Source organism: Merops nubicus, unplaced genomic scaffold (assembly GCF_000691845.1).
Source record: "Merops nubicus isolate BGI_N331 unplaced genomic scaffold, ASM69184v1 scaffold11183, whole genome shotgun sequence".
NCBI classification, from domain to species: Eukaryota; Metazoa; Chordata; class Aves; order Coraciiformes; family Meropidae; genus Merops; species Merops nubicus.
The window spans coordinates 53,639-77,606 of NW_008596911.1; the positions used below are offsets into that span (position 1 = coordinate 53,639).

A 23,968-nucleotide genomic window follows, 5' to 3' on the forward strand; every position below is an offset into this window, starting at 1 on the left:
CTTGCTAGGAACGTTAGCCAAGAATATTAGCTTAATCCAAAAACTTCTGTGGTTCTCATTTGTCTAGCTCTGGTTTTAGGAAGTTCTCACCTTTTATATAAGCATGTGCAAAAAGAAAAAAAAAAGAAAAAACTGGATTCATTGTTCATATAAGTTTTTTTTTTAAGAGAAGAGTGTACTGAAACACAGTAAATCAGAGGTGATTGTAATGCTATAAAGCTCAGAATGTTCTCATGTTAAAATTACATTTTTCTCCTCTGGAACCCGTGGCTGTTCAGTATTTTTTTTTTTTTTTTTCCACTGATTGATGCACTTAAGACGTAAGCCTGTACTTGCTTAAATGTGTGCCCCGTAATAAATGTAAACATACATATGGATTTTTCAGGATACTGCTAGTTTGTAAAGCTTCAATACTGTCATCAAATAATGTATATTTCTTTCCAAATGCTGATAGTGACTTCCACTATGTACTTTTCTTTTACTCTGTCTCATAGCTTTTACTTGAAACAGAAGAATGGTACATGCCTGTGTGTGTAAATGGTATACCAGGCTCTAAACTCTTCCTTATGTTGGAATTCAATACAGTATGTCTCCTAATTAGTTGCCTTTGAGTCTCACAAAGAGTCTTAAATAAACAAACAGAAAGCGGATGTGTCTGCATGTAACTTTATGAGTGGTGATGATACAAATGAGTAGTAAACACCCTTATAGTCCTATTTTCTGCTTAGCATATAGCTGACTTATTTGAAAATAAAGTAACTGAACCACATTTGTATATCTGCTTGGAGCTGTTTAAGCATTTCACAGCTGTTTGTTCCCCCCTTCCAGCCCCATCATGCAATGTCAGTAGAAGCTGCAGTTTCCATCAGAAATTCTGTAATAAGTTACTAATTCTTAGTCTATTTTACTACAAAATCAGAATGGTTAGCTTAAACAATTACATATCTTTTCATGTGCTGAGCGAGATGGTGATATACTTAGATTAGCTAAATTAATGTCTGTGTCTCTAGAAGGGGGAATAAGGGGCTGCTAACTGCAACCTTTGCACACGCATTTCAGCTACATCTTTTGGTGTAGCAGCAGTGTTCATCTAGGTGAGCAGTGTTGGTTTAGGGAATTAAGCTGACATAAAAAAGCACCCTATACCAAAACCGTAAGTCTGTCTCCTTAAATTACCATGCTGCAAGTCAAATGAATGGTAGTGTTGGTGCTCTGCAAGGTTTGCATGTTTTCAGTGACTGGGTGCTACTGTATTGTGAAATTTGATTTGGAATTACAGTGTGAGGGGTAGGAATACAAATCACAAAGATTCCTCTAATACAAGACAGTGTTCTCTAACTTAGAGCTGTTAGTGTCCATTAAAAGCTTAAGGTAACTTTGAATATGGTGTTTCTTCATATTTGAGTATATGAGTTGTAGATATAGTATTTTTTTTAAATTTATTTATTAATTTTCCAAAATTTTCATTTTGTCAAGAAAGAAGCAGCAGAGAAAAAGAAAAGCCCATGTCACTGTAGGGATGGCTCGTACTATTAAAACTGCTGGGTTCACTACATACATCTTTGCTGTAACAGGTAATGGTGAAAATGAGTGCAACTATTGGTTTGTCATTCTCTGGGCATCTTGAAGGATGATGTCTCTGTGGAAGAAGCTCAAAAATCCACTCTGCCTGAAATTTTCCAGACCTAGAATGATCCCTGCATTTCTGTGGGAGGTCTTGTAATATTACAACGTTCTATTAATCTTATTGATTTTTTTGTTTGTTTGTTTTGTCTCATAGGGAATAGCTGCTAGGTATATTGCTTGGCTGGCCCAAGAGAACTGGAGCGTTCATGTAGTTTCCATCTGAGCAGAAGTTGCTTGGAAGAAAGTAGTGGCCATTGTTAAAAATGTGCAGAGATTGTAAATCATGTGGTGTGGATATCCACAAAATCCAGAAATACTCTGTTACAGATGGAAAAAGCATTAGAGGGACCTCGAGTGCATTTTGATACTGATGGAGGACAGCAAATTAACCTGTCAACAGTAGGCAGTCTCCTAGTCTTGTATCTAGGTGCTGCATCATAGATTTTCATATGCTAATCATAGGTTTTTGTCCCTGTTTCACCCAAGCTGAAAGAGCCTTTTACTTTCAGCCACCAGTAGCATGTCCTACTAGTACTGTATATTTGATATCTTTAGCCCTTCCTCCCAGCTGTGTTCCTGCTCCTTAGGCTGTCCCAGTCTTTGCCTGTTAAGCTTTTCGTTTGGGAAAAAAATCTTCTCTCAGCAGGTGCTGGATATGGAATTATTCCGTTCAGTGGTTAAAATCTAGCAAATCGTAAGGCGAGAGCATTGGATTTTAGCTCTCTGTAGGTGGGTACTGCTAAGCTCATCACATTGGCATATCAGGGGTTAACTTTGGAGAAGAGACCAGTGGGCTTGTTCATTCTTCATGTTGAGCTCACCTGTATAAATACATCACAGTAGTGGAGCATTTCGAACTGCTGAAAACGAAGAGCTGTGTAAATGCCACAAAAGACTAAATGAGAACAGAAGGACGCTTAAATACATCATTTTTATAAGAACAAAAAAATAACGGAGGTGGTTTATGTATTTTGTATTCATTCAAAAGAAGGAAGCATGTGCATTCTGAGCAAATAATTTTAAAAATCATTTACTTGGAGCATATTAGATTGAGTAGCTGAGTACAAGCAAGACTTTCCACCACCCATTGTCTGTTGAAACGAGAAGCAAAGTTCTTGTTATTAAAAATAAACATTTTTAGTTCCTGAGGACATTTCTGAAAAAAAGGGAAATCATGAACATTTGAAGGCTTACTGTTTTCATAGTGCTATTTTGGCAGCTGTCCTTGTTTGGCTATCCATGATGAGTGTTAGATGAGTGACCTGATATTTGTAGGGCTGTTAAGTTACTTAATGCAAACATTGTCTTACAACTGTTAGCACTTTAATGGTAAGTATGAACTTACTGTAGTGGGTACTGAGCTGAGGGGATAGTAAACTTTACACAGGAGGCTAGGACCTTAGCTTCACTTGAGTTTACAGATTGCAGCCATCACAATACAGAACAGGTACAGGAGAAAAAAAAAATGCCAAAGTGTAGGAAAACAGCTAATTATAGTAATTGCAGCTGGTTTCAAAGTACTTCTAACAGTTTGTGCATAATGCTTACTTGAAAGCATCAAATGGGTGCTAGTTGTGAAACAGAACACCTGTTTGTTGTTGAGCATGTGTTTATGCAGATGATTTTTGTTGTCAAAGCACCTTGATGTAGAGTAGTCCTGTTTACATTTACATTCTCCCCAAAGGATTAACAGTGTTCTCTCAATAAATTTGCAGTCTATTCTCCTCTCAAAGGCTGCTGTTTGGAGGGTGGTGTGAACAAGGCAACAAGTGCTTGCTAATCACTTGAATATACATAATTAGCGACAGTCTGGTGCACTGGAGTCTTTGTACAACCATAACAATACTGATTGGCAGCGGCAGATAACAATAGTTGTGGCAAGGTGCTATTTGTTGAATATTTGAAGGTGTTTTTCTTTTATATTTGCAGTGGGCATTTTGAGTTAATTATGCCATTATTCTGGAACACTCTTACTGTGTTGTGTTAATGTCAGAGTTAAAGATCAGTCATGTGGCCTGTTGTACACAAAGGAGTAAGACCTTTAGTAAATCCTTTGCTTCTTTTGAGACTAAGCTGGATTCTTTTTTTTCTTTCTTCTTTCATAATTTTAATAGACTAAGCTGGATTCCATTTTTTTCCTTCCTATTTTTATATAACCCAAAGTCAAACTGGAAGATGTGTGTAAAAATCTGGGACATGACTGTGTGTGATGGTAACTCTTCTAGTATTCTTCAGTGATTAGTTTTATTACAGGCTCTATTTGACAGACTCATTACTTTAGAATACAAACACAAAATAGTTGATAATAAAATTTGTGGATAACATAGACTGTAATGTAATAAATAACACTGAGAGAGTTGTCTGGATTGCTTCTCATGTATTTTATGTTCAAAGAAAATGCGTTTTAATATGGCAAAGTGCCTAGCATCAATTTAACTTAAGGGAAAATACTAGAACCATTTTTGAACATCTAGAAAATGAGATGAGTCACTGTGGATTTGGCAAGGTTAAATTGTATCAAACTCTTCACTTTTCTTTTTATTGACAAGGTAGCAGTCTTTGCGTGTAGGAGAGAAGCTCTGGATGTCATATCTTGGATTTAATCAGGCTTTTGATATTCTGTGAATAACGTTTTCATAAGGAAGCAAGAGACACATAGAAGAGATGAAGCAACTGTGAAGTTTGTTCCTAGGAGCAAAACTGTTAGAAAACTGTGCTGAATAGATATTAAAATTTGGTATCAAAATGGAAGTAAATATGGAGTAGAATTTTGTTAGGCTGTTTCCTGACTTCTGCCTAGGTAGTACTTTCATTGATGATGTAAGTAATGGAAAAAAGAATGATTATTAATGTTTTGGGGTGTCTCCAAAGTGAAAGGGTCTGCTGGTGTGCTGGAGGACGGGGTTAGAATTCAGAATGGTATCAGTAATGTGGAGACATGGTGCGTGAGGAGCTGGAAGGTGTTCGGAGAGAGCAAGTTTGTCATGCACTCTAGAATTACCTACTTTACAAGGAAATGACTGGACAATGAGTGGCTAGGTCAGTAGCTCATCAGAAAAGTCCAGTGGGTATTGTGGGTCATGAACTGGATATTAATTATATCTCACTATTATGAGGAAGGCAAACACAGACATTCAGAAACAGTAATAGAGCCTGTAAGATGCATCTTTCTGCTCAGCTGAACACTTGAGGTCTTAGCTGGACAACTGCATCCATTTCTGGGCACTGCAGCTCAAGATTATAAGGACTATAAACAGAGACCAGCAGTGAGAGTGATCAGTGATTTAGGGAGTATGATCTATGAATATAGGTTGAATGAATTGCAATTGCTGATAGTAAGAAGAGAAGTAATAATATTTTCTTCATGTGTACAGCAGAGCAGAGAAGAAATTATGGTTTTAAATTGTTGCAAGGCAGTTGGCTTACAAATCAGGAGAACTTTTTTTTTTTTTTTTTTTTTCAGCGAAGATTAACAGAAATACCCTACTGGGTCGTACCAGAGGCCCATCTAGCCCAATATTCTGTCTGCAGCAGTGGCTGAGGTGTGAGCCACTCAGTTCAGAGAGAGATTACAAGCTTGGCAATTTTATTGCCCTTCATTCCCCTTGCACTTTGCCAGTGTCCAGAACTGTTGTATTAGTAAAGTTAGATGATGTATCCATGTGTGATTCTCCTAGTATCCATTTATGGTCCTGTTTCATTAAGCACCCTAACTATTGTGTTGTGGTATAGGGTGAACAACAGTTGTGCACTTACCTACTGCCTTAATGGTTTTGTAAACCTCAACCTTCTCTCTGAACTAAAGAGGCCCTGTCCTTTCATCCTTTCTTAGGAAAGGTGGTTGCTCCATCCCTGGATCATTTTGGTTGCTCTTCTCTGTATTTTCTCATAATTCCACTACATTCTTTCTGAGATGTGGAGATGAGGCTGTGCAGGGCAATGAAGATGTGGGCACAGCAGTGTTTTCTGTATCAGCAAAATTATGCCTGTTCTCTTGTTCTCAATATCCTTTCTGACATGCCCAACATTTTGTCAGGTTTTTTTTTTTTTTTGGCTGCTGCTGTATGCGATTTCATAGAGCTGTCAGTGGTGAGTCCAGGACTAAACTAAACTATAATTTGTGGTTCTAGGGTAAACACTGTGAGGCATAGTTTAGATTATTTTTTTCCTAGGTACATGACCTCACATTTATGTACCTGATGTTCATTTGTTATCTTTGCCCACTCAGTTTTGTCGAATCCTTCTGTTTTTCCATGCCATAGACATGGCATTTGACTGTCCACCACAGTGTAAGCTGTAATATTTCATGGATCGCACCACTGTTCTGGTCATTGATGAAGAAGTCATATGAAAAATGACGCCAGCATGGATCCCTGAGGGACCTCTTGACTCTCTTATGCTGAAAAGTGACTCTTAAGCCTCTCCTTACCCCACTTTCAGACTGTATAAAAATCTCTTCTCCAATCCTGTGGCAACTTAATTTAATTGTGTTTGGGGAGGAATCTTGACAAACACATTATGCCTACAGGATGCCCTTTGCCATCAGGTTTATTGCCACCCTTGTAGCCTATCAAGTTAGTGAGGCAGGCGTTCCCTTCACAGCAGCGTGTCTCCTTCCCAACAGATTCAGGTCATCTCATGGATCTTACTTATTATAGACTCTAATGACTTACCAGGAGCCAGACTCGTAAATAGTTTGTGGGATCCTTTCTAGAGTCTCTTTTTGTTTGTGGTTGTGTTGGCTATCGATCAGTCTTCTGGGCATGTAGCCATTTGTAGTGACGGGTTGTACTCCTTGGCCAGCACCTCTGTGCTTTCACATTTCAGTTCTTTCAGCACTCATGGCTGACTGTCGTCTGGTCTTGGTGACTTACTGACATCTAATAATTCCTAAACGTTTATGTTAAGTCATCTGGCTTTCCACTTGTCTACTACAGGGAACAGTCTGGGTTTGAGTATCTTTCTAGTGTCTTTAGCAATAAAGACTAGGGTGAATAATACGTAGTGCTTCTGTGCTATGGCCTTACTATCCTTGAGTTCCCTTTCTGTGCTTTTGTTATCAAGCAGTCCCACTGTTTTGTCTGCCTTCCTGGTTTTGATGATGAAATCATTTGCAAGAAGCCTGTAAGATTCTTTTCTATTTCTCTTAATTTTGTGTTTACATTGGCCTGACATATATGATCAACTTTCTTTTTCCTCCTCATCTGGGCAGCTTTTTTTACCTAACAGTCACCCTTTCGTTATAATCACCTTTTAACTTTTCTGTTAAGACACCCAGGTGGATATTGGCAGGAGGGGAGAGAAAGGGAGGACTACATTATTTTCTTTGTGAATGGTAGCAGCCATTTTTCATGTCCTTACAGTATATTCAGTTGTCTTCTGCCTGTTCTTAAGGTCTTTTGAGCTCATCCTTTTAGTTGCAGGTCAGGTCTACTTGAGCAGCTTTCTTCCACTCCAGTGCTAAACGTACTCATGAAGCAATCAGATGAATTCCTGGGCGATGGAAGAATCTTCCACTAGAGAAGTAGTATTATTTGAAATAATAAGTTCATAGTAGTTAAAAGTAATAATAGTGGTTTCTGTCCTGTTTGCAGATCCAGAGAGATCTGTGGGCTGCTTTGGAAGAATCTGCAAAAGGTTACTGATAAAATCTCAGCCAGCTTGTACAGGCACAGCTCTTCTCTTGGTATTTAGGACTCCATGTTTCTGCTGGAAAATGTTAGGGTTCCATGAACCAAAAACTTTTGAAACCCATTGAGTTAAATAAAATTTTTGTGTTTTTTAATACTTGTAATTCTTACGAGTTCCTAGTCAAGTTCTGCAGAAAATGGTTGCCTTGCAGCATCTCAAGATGCATAATAAGAAAACAGAGAAGTAAATTAGCATAGGGAGATGGGAATTATGAGTTCTGTTAAATATTCTTTTTTTAATATTTAATTGTAAAATGAATATTTACATTCTGGAGAAGTAGTAAAGAAGAAAAATTATAATGTTTGTAGTGTTGGAGAGAATGACTTCAAAATGTGAGATTCTGAGAACCTTGTGACTATTGTGGGGGAAAACATAAAGAGTTCTTTAATGTGGTAGCATTAGGAGTAATGAAGTTTTATAACTGAATCTTGAATCCAGATGTATTTGAAACTAAGATGAGGGTGACTAAGAGAAAGATTGAAAAATACTAAGGAGAGCATCTTGATATGCTCAAAATGAGACAGAGTGCATTTTTGAAGATAACTACTAAAAAAACAAGCAGTGTTTTACTAGTATATGTGTAACGGGGGAAAATTCTACAGCCTGTTTCCTTGAAGAGGTCATACTGAAATGATGAAATATTCCCTTTTGTCTTAAAATATTTGATGCCATGAATAAAAATCACAAAATGTCCTATAGAGATTTGCACATGAGATATTCAGATTAGCAACGGAATATAAACTTGTTGAGAATTTGTCCAGGACTTGCTCAGAGTGTTTATTCAAATGAAACAGTAAAAATCCAGTTGGTCTTTGCTGAGATCCCCACTGACATGCTGTTTGAGAAGCACTGTATCAATATTGAAAGACAAAATTGCTGTGATTCCTAGTGTGTTTCATAGCCTCTCTTAGCTGGGTACTGCTGTTGCCACCAGTTTGGCTCTTTTGTACTTGGTACCATGGACAGTTAGAGCTCTCTTATTGAATGTGGGCTGTCCACATACTTGCTTTGTTGTGTATTTTTGTTTTCTCATTATACTAAGTTAAGCCCATTAGTCCTTTACACTTTTTATGTGAAGGTACTGATTCACAGTAATTGAGTAATTTCTTAATATTGTTTTGACATGTTAAGTAAATGGATTTGTTGAAAGACACTGTAAAGGCATTTTCTTTAGCGTGTGGAGTGTTGGTGGATTAAGAATGAAAATGTGTTTGTGGTAGCACAAATACACACTTGGAAAGAGAGAGAAGGCTGAAAGCAGTATATAAGAGACTATTGATTTTCCTCTTTAAATGAAGGCAGGTCTGTTACTATTTCTGCACTTTCATTTGAGGAGCACATGCACGTGAAGGATGCAACTGGGCATTACGACCTTCCTTTTACAAACAGGCTGCATGTTGTCTGCTTTGGTGCCTGTACCATGAAGAACAGATATACATGCAGCCCTCCCACTCATTACTCTCGTAACCAGATCCTTTAAGCAGATGCCCAGCATGCCAGGGAGAGAGGGAAGTTCTGGAAGCAGTATCCAGAGGATGTTTTCGTTTTATACTTAATGAGATCTAATGGTATGCTGCTAATGAAGGAGGTTCAGATAGACACTGCTTGCAGCCTATCCCCCTTGCCATCTTCCGATGAGTCTAGCAAGAACATGACTTGCCAGCTGATGGGGGGGTCCGTTATCTGACCTTGCAGGAAATAGTCTGATTCCTATGAGTCCTGCCTCTTTACACCCCTTGCTCTTCTTCTCCCCCCACCCCCTGCTTTATTTTTTTCCCTAAAAATAAACCTGTTTCAGGGGAATGAGAAACTTGTAGAGAACCCTAGAGTATTTCTGTATCTCACTGATCATTGATCCCTTGACCTCAACTTATCTTGCCCCATAGAGACATAAAAAGTACATTAGAGAATGGCCAAATCTCTGTGAAATGTTCATCCTCTTCATCATCTCAGATTGTCTGAAGAGGGCTTGTTTCTGTAACCAATAATCATGTCACTGAATTTCAGTCATACCCTATCAATCTGTGATCTGTTAGTACGAGATCAAGCTGTCACTGAAAACTGAATAGTCTTGGTACAAGTTCAACTGAATTAAACTGTAGATATGCAGAAGAAAAGCTTTTGTTGAAACTATTTCAGCTGTGCTGCTGCTGCTTGCTATTCTTATGTGCACGCTTGGTAAACAAAAATATGGAACACTCTTAGAGGAGATAAAAAAATTGTGTCGCTTCTCCCTGATGGGAAACTCAAATTCCCTGGGGAACGTCAGCATGGAAAAATACATCAGCATCATAACAGGCACTCATCTGCAGCACGACCCCTGGAAGACAAAGCAGCGTTTTACCTCTCGGGATTAACAAACATGTGTCAGCTTTAGTATTGCTGTTTGGTAGTCAGGTGATAGACTGCCCATATGTCCTCATACCTCATTCTGGCATAAGATTATTTTTTTTTCTCTTTGGAATTTGAAATAAAAGCATAGCTTTATTCCATTGTAATTTGTTCCAGTTCTTATGTCAGAGATAAGTTTTAAAAGATGTTTTAAAAAGTTCTGTGTCTGAATTAATTTTTTTTTAACTAAGTCTTTACTGGAAAGGCTTCTCTCTTTGTTTATTTTTTCTTAATGGGGACGTACAGAAATGATTGTAGAACGTAAATGACTTGCATCAAAAGAAACTTAAGTGTGTAAAGAGTTATGCTAAAAATGCTATAAATAGGAAGATGAATTTTTAAGAGTTGTTCAAGCACCTACACAGCTCAAATCCCTTTCCACAGTGCAGCGTGGTCCTTTTGGCAGTGCCATGCTCACAAATTGCACAGGGGAAAAGGAATGAAGGAAAAGGTATTTTTCAGACACTTAGAATTTGCATCTAAGTGAACAACTGTCCCCATCTCTGTGTCTTGGATTTGGACCAGTGATTTGAAAATTTCTTGACATAAGAAAAATATTTAGTAGCTGGTTTTTTGCAGTGGGGAGAAATGGAAGGTAATACCTGGCTTCAACATATCATGAAGTTAAAAGGTTTAATTTAAAAATAGCTGCAAGCCTGGAGAAATTGTGTTTTCTGTCTTGTAGTACTTTTATCACTGGCATTTTAGTACTCTGAGGAAATAGTTTGTAATTCATTCTAAGCATGTTAGAAAATGTGAGTGTATATCAGCTATGTAGTCATCATTTAAAGGCTGATGGAAGCATAAAGTATTTGGTTTCCCCTCACTCTGACATGAGTTTCTACATCCATTATAGATCAGACCCTTATATTTCAGCTATCTAGATTTTACCAAATTGATTCTTTTTAAAGGGAGTTGTCACTGTGGTTCTTAAGGAAATCTGTAATTCATTAACATAAAAACAAAAGACTCAACTACCTCTAATAAATGTTTTGATTAAAATGGACATTTCTGAACCTTCTACAGACAATACCCGCTCAGATGTGACAGCATTTGTGACATCACCAGTACAGACTTTCACAAGGATTTTGAAGTCAGTGTTGTAAGTCAGTTTCCATTTTGTTTTTATTAATTAGAAAATTGTGCTGTTTACTTTCTAGAGGAAAAAAAATCCACTAAAACCATATCAAATTTGTTAAGTCATTTCAATAGTAATGCAAATATATATTTTGAAAATTACAGTTCCTTATTGCTCCCTATTATTTTGGTGTCACAAATGTTAAATACTTGGTGCCAGTTAATTATTGTATATATAAACAGAATTTCCAAAAGGCCAGATGTAGGAGGAGATTATCGGTGTTTTCTCTTGTATGAAATTTGACTTCTCCATGGAATAAAATAATTGTAGATTTTGCTGAGGTCTAATTAAGGTAATCCTATAAGTTATTAGACTGCCTTTTGCATCAAAACTATTTTGGAGGCGAAGTCATTAAAAACTTTTCAGTAATTCAGATTAGGAAAAAAAGTTATGCTTATAGCAGAGACCCCACAAAATGTGAGTCTGTTAGCAGAGAACCAGTAACAAATCTCACCCTGAAGACTGGCTAGATAAATTCATATGTCCTGTCCGTGTCAGTCATCTTTCAGTTCCATCTTGTAGCTGGAATTCTGGGGTTCGTAATTTATAGCTCTGCTTTAAAAGTTTCTGAAGTGACTCAAACTGAGGCAAAAATTGTGCTAGTAAAATTGCAGGGTCAAGAATTTTGCATTTCTGCTTATCAGTCAAGCTTTCTTTTAATTCAGGGGACTGGAGAAAGTAGAAGCACAAGACTTTAACGCCTCACTTGCCTGAATATTTATTGCAATTGTAATATAACAGAATCATGCAAGATAAATTACTGCAAAATATGTATATTAAAATTGAACTGTATTATGTATCTTATATATTATGAGCAGTTTTACTCATTTTAAGGCAGTGTAAATATTTTAGAAATATATAGAATCCAGAGCTTAAAATCTTAATTTTTTTTTTGGCATCTGTTACTTCAATTATAGTCTTTTAATTTAAGAAAATGCTGACCAAATTGTTATCTGCTTGGCACTAGTTTCTAGCATGGGAAGTATTGCATGGTTAACTCAAAATACCAATTTATATTGGAATCTCAGTGTTGCTAAGATTTTGTAAATATCATTAAATTGTTGAAGTATTGTACTTCTAGTTTTTTTCAAATTGCTAATTTTAAGTGATTTTTCAGTTATTTGCTAGAGTGCAGAGATTTGTACATATTCCTTAGAGTTTTCATACCTGTTAATCTATAATTCCTTGTATGTGTGTAAAGAAAATGTCAGAATATATTCTGACACATCAGAATATATTTTGCTTGTATAAAATATGAGATCATTTTAGGGAAATTCTTGGTTTAATATTGTGTAAAAACTATTGTGGCATCACTGCTTAGTGATGCAGTTGATTTTAGAAATTTAAATCACTTGAACCTGATTTTCTAGCTTAACTGGAAAACAAGAGTTTCAATCACAAGGTAGATCAGCAGTTCAATTAATCAGTAGTTAATCTTGCCTAAGTCTGGTGCACCTTCTCCCTTGCATCTGTCTTGCCTCCAGCCAATTATTCCCTCTCTCCTTTGTGCTCATACTAGCTGGACAACGAGCTGAAATTATTTTGATCTGATCAAAGCCTGGTTTCTTGGGCTGTAATAATTTTGTAGACCTGCCGGAACTGTGTGAATGCCAGTGCTGACACAGTGGAGGGGGGACATGGGAAGAACTACATGCTTCCTTTGCAAGTGTTCCTCACCTTCCCAAATGCACTCTGGTGGGAGTAGATTGTATTTCAGGTGAACCAAAACGGCCAAGGATAGGGACTTCCATTCACCATTAATTCTCCCTGGCTAGTACCAGATTTGTGCTAAGGCAAAAATGCAGAGCAATTGAAGGAAGGACCTGCCTATGTTGAATGTTTACTCCAATGTCTTGAAGGTGAGATTTTAATTTAAGTGCTCACATAAGTTTGGAGATGCTTCACAGCATTCAAGGAGATGCAGGTTTTTTTAGAGGTGCTGGTAAGTGTTGGGTGCTGAATTGGTGGGAGAGTGGCTGGCATTGCCATGATGCAAAGTGCTAATTGCGTGGTGATGTTACAGAATCCATGTAGAATTGTAGATGCTAAATGTTTGAAAATGTGTTCCAGAACTCTTCTGAAAATGTGTTCCTGTGAGATGACTGATATTCTACTATTGGCTGTTTGTGTCATTAAATCCTTGTGTTGTAGTCCTTCCTTTGAAACCCAAGCCTAACCCAGTCCTTCTCTCCTCACTCTGCTTCTCTCTAACTTCGGTTATAAATTTGTGTGTGTATTTTCTCTCTGAAGCCCTTCTGTTCTTTCATCATTTTTAAAAATACAGTTAGCAAAGCCGTAATTGATTTATTTATCATGGAATAGTAGTATTTTCGGTGTTCCTACAGTTGTGTAACTTCACAAATGATAATTTTCTTTCTTTCTTCTCAGTACTGTATACTTAAGCAAATGCTACTTTAATTGTTCTTTAGTGGTTAATTTAAAACTATCTATGGGTATTTCAGGTTATTCCTGTAACTGCTCAATAATTCAAGTAATTCTTCACTGTATTTCATCTGGTGTTTCTCAGCTCACTGGCATAGCTTTGTCACTCTGAAATTCTTTACATTCTTAATAAACTTGAATAGTTTACTGTCTTGCAGTATGTGCAGTGGTGATCCCAGATCGTTGTTGTATATATTAACTAAAAGTGTTCCTAACAGAGAACTGTAGGGCACCATGGATTGAAATTTGACTGTGTAATCCTATGTTGCTCTCTTCTTTTTACCCAGTTTCCGATTTCTGTTCTGTATCACCAGACAGCTTTTTCATCCACACAAGCGTTTCCTTAAAATTATTAAAAGCTTTTAAAAAGTTTAATTATATTAGTTTTTATCCATTTTATTTTCTTGATGTTCTTTCCGTATGGATGGAGATGATTTGTCTATTTAAAAGTGGTGCTGTCTTGTTTATCTTATGTCAGTTTGCATTTTTTAAGTGTACGATTTAAAGCTAAATTCTAAACAGTTTTCTTCAATTACTGTCCAGCCAGTTGACTTGAAATATTAAACGTGATGTGGTTTTGTTTTTTTTTTTACCTTTTTCATTCTTCTTGGGGGTGTGGGGTGTAGGGTGTAATTCTCAATTTACAATCCTTTAGTGTAGCTATCATCATTGAAGGATAGCCACATTTTGACAGTAGTTTTCACCTCACTTAAAATTTCTTATAAATTGTGGATATAGTCTGCCTAGTTCTGGGGCTCTGTAGTACCTAGCACTCTGCTCCATTAGGTTCTTTTTGATTCAGGGACAGTGAAAATATTTGTCAGTTACCTGAAGCCGATCTCTGTTGTCTTCTGAGGTAAAGACCAACAGAAAGAAACCTTCCAGTTCTTTGCAAATACCAATATCCTCGGTGGTAGAGTAGACTTCATTTTATATCTGGTTAATTTTTCACCAAATTTTCATATTTTATTTTGCCTGAGTTTTTTATTTCCCTTGGCTGGAAGTTCCCTATGTCTTACTTTCTGTAAGCAGTACTTTAAGATTTATTAATTCTGGCATTTAACTATATCATTTCCTTTATTTAAAGAAGCCAACATTTTCCTGGCTCCACTCAACTGGTTCCTTATCTTCTGTGATTCCAGGATGATTTGGTGGCAAGAACAGGGTGAAAAGTTGGAATTATGTGGTGAAGAGCAAACAGACCCTAAGGGCTGGATGATATATTTTCCAAATTTTGAAGGTCCTTATGAATGAAGTGTTTGGGTTGCTAACAAAAATACTGCAAAATAGTGTATTAGGATGAAAATGGGGATGGAGGTGGGGGAATGGATTTGAAGTCTCTGTCTCCCTCCTGTGCCCCGTGCTGAAGTTCAACTTCACCTTTAAGCTTACAGAGCAATTCCTCTCCCAAGGACATTGAGACTGAAATATTTTGTGTTACTGTTAAATGATTCTTGAATTAATTCCTCTATACTGCATGGATGAAAAGGAAAATACCTCCCACTCATGCTTTTTAGAGCCAACAGTATCAAGGAGTATTAGTGTCAATAAATTACGTCTCTGAACTTTATTATGTGTGATATTTAGCCAGTTTGAGAGAAATTAAAAAAAAAAAAATCCTTGAAGTGGACACTATTTAAATTTGGGGGCATGGGATTTTCTGCAATTAACTAGATTGCTATGGTAGGCCAATATATTAAGCTCAGACAGTTTTGCTGCTAATTACACACAACTCCTCTGGAGTATCAGATATTCAGATCCATTTTATGAATATGGTAGAGAGAATAACAACTGTAAAACAAAGCACTGTGCATGTAAGTGACTGTTAGCGTGTATTTCAGAAGGGATAAATGCTCACCATATGGTACAATTACTGTGTCCAAGTTTTCAAATTAGCTTCTCTCATCCTCCTTATTACTGTCTTTAAAAAGAGAGGAAAAAAACCCAACATGATTTATCTACTCTGCAGCAGAACTCTTGACGCAAAACAGCAGCCCAGTTCTGTCCAGTTTTTTTTTCCTAGCATAATAGAGGCTGTCGGACTTTTTTATACTAATTACTGTGTGAGCCTCAGATGAACCCCCTTCAATTCACAGGGCTTTGTTAAGGGAGGAGCTGTCAATGTGTCTGCCCGTTTGCAGCTGTGCTGTGGCTTTAGCTTGCTTAACATTATGCTGCTTTTTAGACTTGACAGAAGGGATTTTTTTTTTTCTCTCTCTCTTTTTTTTTTTTTTTTTTTTTTTTTTTTTTTTTTATTAAGGCAAAGCAGCCTTGTAGCGAAATGGTTTAAGCAGCTGCATTGTGAGGAAGCACAAAGAAGTTATTATTGTGTCTGTTTAGGGGGGTCGGATGGAGGGGGGAGATATTCGGCTGCTGTTGATGCCGATTGTTGACTTGCCATCTGCCAGATAGGGAGAAGAAAAAAATGACAGCTCCAGCAGGGTGTTCAAGAGGTTGTTTGGAGAGACGCATAAACATGTGCAGATGTCGAACTGAATAATGGCAAGAACTTGAGACGGTTTATGATGCTGCTGTTGTGTGTGCATATACAGAATGAATGTATGTGGAGATTGGGTTAGGAGGAGGGTACATATTAATTATCATTGTCCCCCACCGCCTCCTGTACTTCTGTTAATTAGTTCAGGAGTTTAATATCTTCCCTCCCTCTGTTGTTTATTTCTAAAAGGAGCCTTTTCTTGTGGGGAAGAAAACTTCTGATTTCTCCATGTGGTGGGTTTAAAAAAGTCAACACAACAAGTTGATAAATTTGGTACTTGTGGAAGTAGAAAGAGTAATGCAGTTATTTCAGTCTCAGACATTTGGTGGACAGGTGCTATGCAAGTTCTTACGTAGCTTTGTCAGTCTACCTCAAGACTGATACATTGCATACCCCTAGTATTGCATCCTGAGATTTTCTTATACAGCAAGTGCCAGTCGGTGATTGTCTAGTGTTATATAGTAGACAAGTAAATTCTAGGGGTTAGAATGAGATTTAGCAACTAGTTTTCTCTTTCGCTTGATCTTATTTTCAGTTCTTTCTCCAAAGGCAAGGAGCTGGTCAGGCATAACTTGTGTTTTCCTGGTTGACAGTTGCACATAAAATAAATTTGAATCACTCTTCTGGATTATGATTTTCTTTCTTCCCCTAAGATCCTTTCTTATTTCTTATTCGGTGATTTTTGATGGTGATGAATTTCCAAGACAATATGAAAGAAATGTGAACAAGCATGGAGGGAAGTCAGATTAGCCCAGAAAGGCTAAACAAGCATTGTCTTATCCAGGTGTTCTCATACTTTAAGGATTAAAAATTGAAACTGTAAAATAATGAGCTTTCTTCTCAAATATTATATGAAATTCAACATCCTGGTATCTGTAATGAATTGAAATAGTGGTCGAAGTGCACTATGGCTGTGGATTGCAGACATGTCTTCTGGTTATTAGTATATCAGGGTTTTTTTGATCAGTTGCAGCATGAGTCAGATATTATCTCAATGAACCGAACCACTCCTTCCCACCAAGCCCTCATCAAAATAGGAACCCCTTCTTATTGTGTGGTCTGTCTTAGGTCTGATAAGTATCAGGTCTGTAGGAAATTGATACTAACTACTGATGGTACATGTGATGCCCCCTGTTATCATGACTGTGGCAGAGTAGAAGCAGTCAGTTTTGGATTATGCTAGCTTAATTTTAACTGAGAATTCAGGTGTGGCTGCCTCCTACCCATGTACTAACTTCCACACCTGAACCAAGACAGAGCTCAGCAGTACGCCAGTGGAGAATTGCTTTTTTTGCCTGTGAGTTGGGTTGTTGGTTCTTCACCACAGAATTGTGCCATTTTCTATGTCCTGGCATTGTGGGTGTGAAGCCCAAGTTACTCTGGGTAGTGCTGCGTTGCTGCTTATCGTGAAGCATTTCGTGCAACCAAAGAGTTCTCCTGATGCTTTCAGCTGTAACAGAGCTGTTCTTTCAACTCAAGCAGTTTGAGGAGTGCTTCTGCACGTCTTCATCTGATTCAGTGCAGATGATGCAGGCTAAATGATGAAGCAAAAAGGTTGAGTTCAGCGATGTGCTTGAGGAAGAGACATAGATGCATGATGCTGGTGATAGCTTTTTGGTACCTCGCAAAAAAGGGCCCACCTGAGTGACAAGGAGAAAGTTCAGAGGAGCTATTTTAAAATTACTGCAATGTGGCAGTTTTAAAAGTGAGGCAGTTTGCTTTCTGAAAACGTGCTAGCAAGTGTACCAGTTCTAAGAGTGGAAAGTCATGTAATTTTTGACAACACATTAATCTGTCAAAGAAACTCAGCTGAATGATAATGCTATTGTCAAACTTATCATACTCTTTTGCAAACAATGGAAAGTTTGAGATTTCTTGTGTAAACCAGAGTTGGCTGTTTTACAAAACGTTGTAGGTAGAGAATATTAAGGAGAATGTTGTAAATAGAGAATATTAAGAAGATGTTTAATTCAATGTAGCTACATGTAAAAAGCATTTACATTGTAACTGTCTGATTTAATACATACATTTGTACCATGTACATGAATTTAAATAGCTTACTGTCTTAGTGTAATTCATAAATGAGTATTTGTATACTTGTCACACTCTTAAAATATTTTCAAAATCGAAAAAGATCCTTTAGTCTACTAGCCCTTCATAAAAACAGAAGAAAAAAAAGTAAGATTTTTTGTTATGCTAAGTACCACTTGATGTTGATAGCCTAATACAAAAAAATTATAAATATTTAAAAATACTGAGAATGTGAAATTTTGTAGCTATAAAAAACTATACGTGAGACGATATTCTAAAGTGGCTTTTTGCATTTACCACAAATATATCTCAACACTATCAAAAACTAAAAAACTGCTTTGAGAAGCAGATGAGTAGTGTAGCCTTTGGGGCTTTTATCCTGTATAGCCTTATGCAAGAGAGAAATTTAGAAAATATGAGCAGTGTCCCTAAATGTTTCTAGGATATAGTCCTTTGTTTTCCATTCCTGAATAGCAGGCATATTTAGAAATTATTGATCTCCTTTGTTGTTCAGGGTTGCTGATGCAATGCAGGACTCTGTTCTTCCAGACAGCATGTGCTAACATCAACTTCTGTTTAATTTATTTATGATTCTAATTCTTATCCTTCAAGAATGAAGGGGAAATGAGAGTGATGTTGAAACTGGCAAGTTTTTCTTCTTGTTGCCTCAAAATGGATGTGGTAAAGGTCAATTCTCAATTTGTCAAGATGTCAGCTAACTCTATATTTCTGGTACTTTTTTTTTTTTTAAAAGGACAAAGTTTTGTGCATATGAAAGTGGAGTATGTGATGTGAACATTTATTTTCCATGAGATGCCAAAACACGTCAGTAATTTTGTAGATGCCCTGTTTGAAAACTCCATTTACATTTGAATAGTCTCTCTGTTATTGAATGTTTTCCTCTAGATTTTTTGGTATTTTAGAGAAAAGGTTATTAATGCAACAGGAAAGCGCTGAATAAACAGCAAGTGCTGAAGTACTGTTGCATTTATACAAGATAGGACAGGGACTCGCTCCAGTAATTGTAATGAAAAAGTCAGAGTGATTTGAACCCTAATGGGCCTGTAGTTGGAACGTGTTTGTCGGTTGCACTCAGAACCTGGAGCGATGAAAACCCCACAGTGATAGCAGGGGAAGGCTCTGCACTGAGGAGGGTGGTTGTTCCTGCCACTTCAGCATGGAGAGCCGCTCTGTTGTGGTTTTGATCCGCCCGGTGACTGCACCTCTCTGCTTGGAATTACTCTGTCTGACTAGTAGGAGCCCTTGTCTTTGATCACCACCTACCAGAGCTTTGGGCAAAAAAGATCCTACAGCTTGCCTCCTTTTCAGTGCATCTTGGCTGGCACGAAGGAGAGAGGGCTGTCACTGCTTTTCTCTCCCGTTGCCCAGCTGAGGAACTTCTAGAGCCCATTCCTTAGGCTACCTGTTGCCTTCTGCAAAATCTTAACATCTGTGTGGTTTTTCCACCGCTTTCTGGCCACACAGCTGTGAATAACTGAACATAAATTGACTGGTGTTGATATCTGCACTCGACTGTGTGATGTCATGGACAGTGAAGGGTGCTTGAACTTTCTCACCTTAGTTGCCCAGTGTGCAGGAAACTCAATGGAAGCTTGTCTGTGGTATAAGCTGGTGCCCACACATAGTATGAAATATTTTCTATTTCCCAGTTGTGACTGGAAAAATCTAAAGTACAGATGTACTCAAAATGTCATTTAGCTTTACTAGGAACTGTGGGAAAACAGTTAGTATAAATAAATAATCACTGTCTCACAGTATAAAAGAATCAGAATGTGTCAGTTCCAAATTCTGCTTTGCTTTGAACTGCCGGTAAATACTTGGGAGGGGGCATATAGTAAAAATATCTCTAAAATGCTAAGGCATGTTAGGAAAAATAAGTTTTATTTATTTATTTGGCATGCAGTAATATTTTGTCAAACATTTTGCATGATGCATAGTTACATATTTACATTACATTGAAAGACCTGTATTGAATCATGAGGACAGGTATACTTTTCAGGTTTTCTAAACATTTTTTTTTAACAATAGATTTAAATTGTATTGCAAGTTTGTTATCATGAAATCAGAAGTAAATATTTAACAGAAGTACTTTTCATTTAGTAGTGTCTACTGACTTAATCAAATAGTCTGCTGATGCTTCTAATCGTGTGTTAGGTAACACTGCCCTCAGAGGGCCAAGGTAAGGAAATTCAATCTCAAAACCACTGGCATTACTTCTGATATTTTACTTGACCTGACATTAATTACAGTTGTTTTTTTCAAAGGGAAATTGTGTATGGTTAAATTGTTTTACTTACCTTTATATAATTTTGTTTAATGTTCTTAGATAAATTAATTTTTTCCCCCTCCGTTTATTAAGTGTTAGTGTATGGGAACTGCAGTTTGATTTAACAAAAAAGTGCCTTAAGAAAAAGGGGGGGAAACAATATTTGTATATTGTTTCTATTATATCCTTTTTAGCAAACTGATGACATGGGCAAGAGGCAGATTTTTGAGGTTCTCTGCTTGGAGGTTTTTTTAATTGTTGTGGTTCCACTGCCCCCGTTCTCTACCCCTCTCTTTTTTTCCCCCTTCCCCCCCCCCCCCTTTTCTCCTTCCTTAAGTCTCACTAACGTTTGTATGGCAGCTGTTGCTTCATTTAAGGAAGCAAGTTTTTGAACTTGGGTTTCTTTTGCTTATTAGCAATGTATATTGAAGACATGTTCTTCACAACTCTAAAACTGTTCACATATTGAAAAATGTCAGTGTTTTGCAAAAGTGATTTTTTTAAAAAATGCAGGTTTTTAATAAGATTAATTTTAAATTACTGAATAATTTTTCAAGTATTGCTCAATTTCCATGTGCTTAAAGATTACAAGTAGTGAGACTAATAATGGCAGCTGTTGAATCTGAGGTGACGTGGATGTTTGAAGAGAGAGTTTGAGTTTTGAGGTGAAGTAAAACATCATGGACTATAAGCAATACATGTGCCTAACATGGCTTTGCTGACTACTCATACAGTTTCTTAGAAAGCTCTTTTTTTGCAAAGCTCCTCACCAGTATCAAAACTACAAACATAGCGTTACAAGAATAAACATTTTTGGTTTTGTTTTTGTGAAATGTCCTGAAGGCAGGATTCTTGTTAGTAGCTGTCAAAAGCAAAAAAGAACTGTTGAGGTTGCAGTACAGAGGTGAATACAGAGCCAGCCGCAAGGGTGGTGTTCTAAGCAAATGTTCATTGAGCATTCTCTGTTACTGTTGGTAGCCAGTGCGCTATTAAATACAACGTTAATTAAAGAATTGCACGTTGTGAAGGTGCTTTCTGCAGGAAGATCAGATTGCATTTTCATCTGCTTCAAGAATGTTGGTACTTAATAAAAAAGCAGACCCCAACAACTTAAAACTGATTCTAAATTTGCGTTTTGTGTGTGTGTGTATTTATTTTCTGTGTATTACTGTGAGGTACATATTCTAATGCCCTCTTCTCAAGTAGCTTTAAAAACTTTGACTAGGATTAAAAAGATGTAGGAATTACTTGGCTTTCTTCACTGCAGTGGTTGAAATTAGAGACCTCTTCTTACTGTCTAGTAAACAGATCCTCAAAGAACACGTTTTTCAACTTAGAAGGGTGTAAATTTAAGCAAACTAATAATTTAGTTTACATTAGCTCAGCAGGAAGCAGGTTACAAAATGATTAATTCTCTATGGCAGATCCACTGCTTTTTTAAGTACCACAGCTCCATTTCATTAAATTGTCAGGATATCTTGTGGCTTGGTTAGCCTGCCTGGACTGCTCCTTTCTCATGGAATTTACTTTCACTTGAATTAATGAATTTCAAATGTAAATTTTCTGTTCGCTTGTGTTTGAGGTATTTGATAAATATGCACACCAAATATCTTTAATTTAACATTACTCATACTGTAAAAACACTTTTTTTTTTTTTTCTTTTAATTGCAGAAGTGGTAAGCTAGAAGACTTGGAAGTTTTTTTTTTCTTAAATACTCTGTTGTGTTTTATTCTTTTTTTTGTATAGAGGATTTCTCTTTCAAAGCAGTTCAGTAAATGTGTCTATTAAGAAGCATGGACTAAAATGTTTTTCTAGCTTTAAGCAGATTATGTAGAAGGAATGCAGTTTAAGAGAGCACCTAGAGTGCATCTTGAGAGCCATTAAACCACTTGAGCAGCTAAGTGAACTGTTCACTGATACCATTGTTTACTTTAGTTTTCAAAAGTGTTCACCCATTTGTTAATTAAATTACAAAATAAATAATGGGCAGATGATAAATATTCATGTATAGGCTTTGAAGAAGGATTGGAATATTGGTCATTTGAAGACAAAACTAGGAGTTTCTTTTGTGTGTGTTTGTAGGGACGTCTTGGAAAAGTAGTCTGGCTGTGATTCACATTGAAGGACCACTTAGGAGAGACATCCTGAAAAGGAATATGTCTGTGAAGCAAATATATGGATCTTTATGAAGCCATAGTGTTTTGCAGTTGCTTTTAGATTACGTGTTCTGTGTTGGGCTGTAGTTTGCAGAGTGAAGGAAGAGGTACAGCTGTGCTCATGGATAAACTGGTGCTTATATGTCATTCAGTATTTATATCTTTTGTGATCAGCTGTTTTCCAAAGTTGCTAGCTCTCTTCAGAAGAGCTTGGAAGTACTAGTCATACACTTCTAGTGCTTTTTCTCCAGGCAGAAGATCAGCTGCTTAATTTAATAGATGATCAAAAGTCAGTTCGGTTTTCTGATTTAAGAGACTCTGGGTAGCTGGTAGAAACCAGATGCAATCTAATGTGTTGTCCTAAGAGAAGAAGAGGGAGTGAGGGATCAGGAAAGTGTGTGCTGGGTCTCTAAGGGCACCTGCTAGAGCTGTCTGCTTTTCTACAGGTTTACTTCTGGAGAGTGTGTGTATAAGTAAATGAAGGCTTCTGTTCATTCCTCAAGTGATTAATGAGTATACTTTCCCTATAAGCTCTTATTCTTAGAGCAGTCTGCTTATCTCCCTGTCCAGTTTCTTCCTTACAGAAAGGAGGATGCTCTCTGAAACCTGAACTGTTGGATTGGTGGCCTGTATTAAACATGTTGGTATTCTCCTCATGCTGTCATTGAACTCTTTATCTGTAGTTTTAGGTGCCTGCTTTCAAGTTAATTCACTTTATAGATAAGACTAAGTTCTTGATAGATTTGAAACCTAGTAACAGGCACTATCTCTTCTAAGTATCGCTTACTGTTACAATGAAATAAGATATAATTTATTGGAATTGTACAGAAGATTCTCTTTATGGTCTGTGAAGGGTGAAGATGCGATTAATGGACTTTTACATTTGCCTTTAATGGAGTAATCTTTAAGTCAAATGGATGTAAACTTCTTTCTGACCTTTGTATTGTCTAAAGGCTATGTAGATACAGCTGGCAGGGTGCTGAGGTGGCAAATGGCACTAAAGGGCTGGGCTAAGACCACGACCAGTGCAGCCACTGGCCTGGTCAGTTCTCAGCATTTTTCAAACAGTGAGGAGTCCCAGGTATGGTTGGAAATTCTGCATTGTTAATAAACCTTTTTTTTTTTTCCTCAAAATCTTCAGTGATTTATTTTATGTGTTAGTAAGTGCATATATGTATGTTAATTACTCTACAAAGTTGATAGAAATCAAAGATGGGGAAAGTTGGGCAGATCCAAACTCACTTGTAATTAACTAAGGAATTGCACTTTAAAAACCGATTTTCTTTTCTGGGATTTTGGTGTGCCATCGTAAAGTATAATGCTATTAAAGAGATTTCCACCCTTAAATAGCAAATTCGTGGCATTAATTAAGCTATTGTGGTTTTGCTGACATGTGTATGTTTCTGGTTCTGAATACCTCATGGCTTGCAGAATCTTCTGCTCAGACTGGGGCAGAGGAAAGGTGGAGGTGGTAGGTTTATAGGTGGACTTACCTCTTTAGAAGGTAATTGGCTTCTACTTTTTCTTTTTATTCCTTTTGCTTTCAAATGTAATCATTAAGTATATTTTGTTTAGGTTCTCATTATGCCCATCCTTCTTGTATTTGCTCTCTTGTATTTGCTTAGTGTATGTTTTGAGGAAATTAATGTTTTTTTTTTTTTTTGCTTTGGCTCAGCAGGATAAATGTTCTACGTTGTACTAGGTTAGA

The 23,968-nt window shown here is 37.1% G+C and overlaps 1 protein-coding gene across 1 annotated transcript in view; it reads left to right on the plus strand.

Moving 5' to 3' along the window:
• LOC103769347 (RAC-gamma serine/threonine-protein kinase) overlaps nucleotides 1-23,968 on the plus strand; it is a 133,913-nt gene that overhangs the window by 41,968 nt on the left and 67,977 nt on the right. The gene's annotated exons all lie outside the window — the stretch shown is intronic.